Below are 4,822 nucleotides of genomic sequence, written 5' to 3'. Positions count from 1 at the left end.
ACGGTCGTCCAAGAAGAGTAGTGGAAAATTAGCCCGATCTGGTAATTCTTACGGCGGATGGCGAGTTGATGACGGCGGCCACCCCGGGAAAAATTGCCGAAAATAGTCGGGTCGTGGTTTCTTATTTCCAGGCAAACTCGATCTTAGCGTGCCACCTGATGAATCTTCACGTGAGGTAGCAAAACTCGATTTATACGTCCAGGGTAATACTTAGCTTTGCACTTTCTAGAACATGGCAGTCGACCAGATCTGAGTATGAGCCTTTTCTTCTTGGGACTTGCTCCACCATGTTTATTTCTCATCTGGCTGAGGGATAAACGTGTACCTATACTTTATCTTTGATGCCCGCGACCAGAGGCGATGCTGACGTAGAGCCACCAGCCTAGATTACAGGAGGTTGCTTGGGTATGTGTTGGCCTGGGTTGATGCGCCGATCAAAGTTGGAGACGACCTCGTACGACCACGCTGCGGCATGATGATAGCAGCAGTTATATTTTGCTGTTTTTTTTTTTTGATCTTCAGCTGATGTCGTTCCGACGAAACAGATACATCCGTGCGTGGCTCGGCGTTACCGAACCGCGATGGGTTGCAGAGATCAGCGACCGCGCTGCCACCGTAAAGTGGCCGACGAAACTGATTGTGTTGAAGAAGACGAGTAAACAAGATGCAATCTGGCGGCCATTGTTGATGATGAAGGATCCCGCCCGGATAACAAAATCCAGTCGCCGCGATCCCCACAGACGGCGCCAATTGACAAGGGATCACCTCGCCAATGCCTACGTATTGTAGACTAGGGTTTCGGGAGAGAGCGGCGATGGAGATTCCAGGAGCGAGATTAGGCACACGACGTACCCAGCTTCGGGTCCCCTCGGTGGAGGATCCCTACGTGCTGCTAGCAATCCAGTATATGAGCATAATATGTTTACATGGTGCCGCCATAAGCGGAGCTATGTTGTCTATATTCTGTCTATCTGTTGGCCTCCTTATTTCGGGAGCCCTGTCTAGCTTTATATATGCAACCAGCCTAGGGTTTTACAAGAGTCCTAGTCGACTACTTCTTCGGGTTGCCTTGTTGGGCCTTCTCCATATTTGGTCTTCTCCATATTGGGCCGAGCCAGGTATACTAATAATGGGTACCCGAAGGGTATGCCCATGTCACTTGGGGATGCCAAGGCATCCCCTTCTTCATCGACAACTTATCAGGTCACTTCTAGTGAAACTATATTTTTATTCCGTCACATCTTATGTGCTTTACTTGGAGCGTCTGTATGTTTTTATTTTTGTTTTTGTTTGAATAAACTCGAATCCTAGCATTCTTTGTGTGAGAGAAAGACACGCTCCGCTGTTTCATATGAACACTGGTGTTCTTACCTTTACTTTTAATGTTCATGGCGAAGGTTGAAAACTGCTTCGTTCATTGCTATTTGGTTGGAAACAGAAAATGCTCCATGTGGTAATTGGTATATGGTCTTAAATAATTTGATACTTGGCAATTGTTTTGAGTTCTCAAGTAGATCATGTTTAAGCTCTTGCATCATGTAGTTTAAACCTATTAATGAAGAACTACCATAGATCTTGTTCAAATTTGGTTTGCATGATTGGTCTCTCTAAAAGTCTAGATATTTTCTGGTAAAGGTGTTTGAACAACAAGAAGACAGTGTAGAGTCTTATAATGCTTGCAATATGTTCTTATGTAAGTTTTGCTGTACCGGTTCATACTTGTGTTTGCTTCAAACAACCTTGCTAGCCAAAGCCTTGTACTTAGGGGGAATGCTTCTCGTGCATCCAAAACCTTGAGCCAAAACCCATGCCATTTGTGTCCACCATATCTACCTACTATGTGGTATTTCTCTGCCATTCCAAAGTAAATTGCTTGCGTGCTACCTTTAAAATTTCATTCTTTGTCTTTGCAATGCATAGCTCATGGGAAAATAGCTTAAAAACTATTGTGGTATTGAATATGTCGCTTATGTATCTTATTTCTTATAAGTTGCTTGTTGAGCGGTAACCATGTTTCTGGGGACGCCATCAACTGTTACACCTTTGTTGAATATCATGTGAGTTGCTATGCATGTTCGTCTTGTCTGAAGTAAGGGTGATTTATCATGATTAAATGGTTTGGTGTGCATATTGTTAGAGAAGAACATTGGGCCGCCAACCAAAGCCATGTATCATGGTGGAAGTTTCCGTTTGGACATTAATCCTTAATCTCTTATGAGAATATTATCTATTGTTGAATGCTTAAGCATTAAAGAGGAGTCCATTATCTGTTTTCTATGTTGTCCCGGTTTGGATGTCGTCAAGTTGAGATCTATCAAAATTGAGAGATCAAATGCGATCTATCTCCTTGGACCTTTGTACAGGTGACATAGAGGTACCCCTTTGTGACACTTGGTTGAAACATATGTAATGCAATGATAATCCATGGAAATCCAAGCTAACTAGGACAAGGTGCGGGCACTATTAGTATTCGATGCATGAGGCTTGCAACTTATAGGAGGTTTTATGCATAACACATATGAATTATTACTACCGTTGACAAAATTGTTTCCATGTTTTCAAAATAAAAAGCTCTAGCACATGAGTAATCCCTGCTTCCCTCTGCGAAGGGCCTTTCTTTTACTTTATGTTGAGTCAGTTTACCTACTTCTTTCTATCGTAGAAGCAAACACTTGTGTTAACTGTGTGCATTGATTCTCACATACTTGCTTATTTGCATTCATCATATTACTTTGTATTAACAATTATCCACGAGATATCTCTAAAGAGCACTAAGCTCCCAGGGTTCCGGTTGCCTGTGGTTGCTCGAGCGAGGCGGTTGGATTTTAGCATACGTGTCGACGTTTCGCGTGATGTGCGGCGCTGAGTCGGTTCTGTGTTTGACCGAGGAAGTATCCCGTCGTATCACTCCTGCTCTCCGTCCCCAATAGTATCACTCCTGCTCTCCGTCCCCAACCTCCGCGCCGCTCTCTATCCCCGCCGTCGTCCTCTGATACTCGCCGACCATCACGAATCCCTCAGCGTATGTATCGATTCCCCGCCCGCTGATGCCTTGACCTTACGCCGCCACTCAATTGCCATTCGATTTGCCGGCCTGCCGGTCCAAACTGTTGCAGTCGTCTCCCACAGCTCCTCCGACCTGCGCAAAGCCCCTCCGCGTGGCCTCCTTGCCTCGTGCTCCTGTACCGATGCCCCGTTCTCCTCTCTCTCTCTCTCCTTCACGCACCATACTTGATGTTCCTAAATTCTTCTCTGGGCACTGCAGCTCCAGGTGTGCAAGTACCACAAGGCCATCCTCTACCTGGTCAAACGGCATGCCTCATCGTTGTCAGCGAGACCGGTAGCGGCAGAGCGGCAGGTCCAAGCATATTCCTCAGGTACGTGCTTCAACCTCCCTTTTTCTTTGTCCAACTTTCGGTGGGTCACTACATAATTTGAGAATTTGCTGCGCTCAGTCGGGGAGGGGGCATTTGGCCGAACAATGGTTGTGGCAGTGCATCTGGAGTGCCTCAGTCGACTGTGTCAATCACAGATGGTGTATTGCTGATTCTTTTCCATTTGAATTCCAACCAAAACATTGCCTCTACTATTCCCTGAATTCTTGATTGGCTGGGACCCCGGTCTTCGTATTATATTTGTAGCTATGATCCTCCTTTCTGCATTTGATTGATGCCTCTATGTAGTATGAAAGACTATCTCAGAGTTTGATAGTAGAATGGACAATTGCCCACAAATCAACTACAGACATTATGACATAAGGGCGAGGAAAATGAAAGTTGCATAATAAAAATAGCAGGAGGCCAAAATCTGTTTAAAAAATCACTAATTAGTTTTTTTTTCCTTTTTAGCATCAGTAAGGTACTGGTTTACCTATCACTCTTTCAGCATTCTATCTCCTGCATGAAGTTCACAGTTTACACTGATTTACACTTTGCTAGCCTGGGTACTTCAGCCGGATACTCTTCGGCTACTACTACGGCTTGTGCATCTATCCAATGGTGTTGGCTTGGCCACGCAAAAACCACGGTGTTGGTGACCGCACCTCTTTTACTCTGCCCTATGTAGGTACTTTGTTGTACTTACTTTCTTCTTCATGCTCTGTGTGGTGGCTAGCCATGGAGCTTATGCCATCTATGATCCTGACCATCGACGCCAAATTCAGGGAATTACCCGCTGACGGGTTGGCCTAGCGTCATCTGTCTGATTTTCAGAGCTGGAGTATAATATTTGTTGTGCTTCATGTACAGTTATTATGTCTGCATCACTTTGGCATCAAGTGAAGGTGAAATATTGAGGTTGTGATCTTTATTTGATTTATGTGTGTTAGCTTGGTTTCAGCAATTTCGATGATATCCTCTGTTAGAGTAATTCTTGCTCAGGAGTTAGCTAGTACCTTCTAGTAGTACTGTAGGTCTTTGGTATGTTCTAGTATGTTCTAGGAGTACATTACGTATGTAAGTCTTAGCCGAGTAGAACACTCTGGATAACTCTACTAGTAGATAGCTATAAAAGGATAGCGAGTAGAAAGCTCTAGAAGGCTTTAGAAATCTACATGTTGTACCTAGCTTGTATCCTATAAATAGCACTATGCAATACAAGCTGCATGAAGCTTTTGGCAGCATCACAAAACCGAGACCACTTCCCACACACTACACTACTCAGTGAGCTAGCTAGCAAGGCTAACAATTGGTATCAGAGCGTTGGTGAAGATAGGATCCTGAGAGATGTCAGCTCCAGTTGGAGGTGTTGCTGGCAGTCCGCCTCGCCAGCCGCGGCGCCGTTCCCCTTCACCACCACCGAGACGACCGCGCCACCGTGATGC

Source organism: Lolium rigidum, chromosome 7 (genome assembly GCF_022539505.1).
Source record: "Lolium rigidum isolate FL_2022 chromosome 7, APGP_CSIRO_Lrig_0.1, whole genome shotgun sequence".
NCBI lineage: Eukaryota > Viridiplantae > Streptophyta > Magnoliopsida > Poales > Poaceae > Lolium > Lolium rigidum.
Note: the sequence above shows the minus strand (reverse complement) of the source record.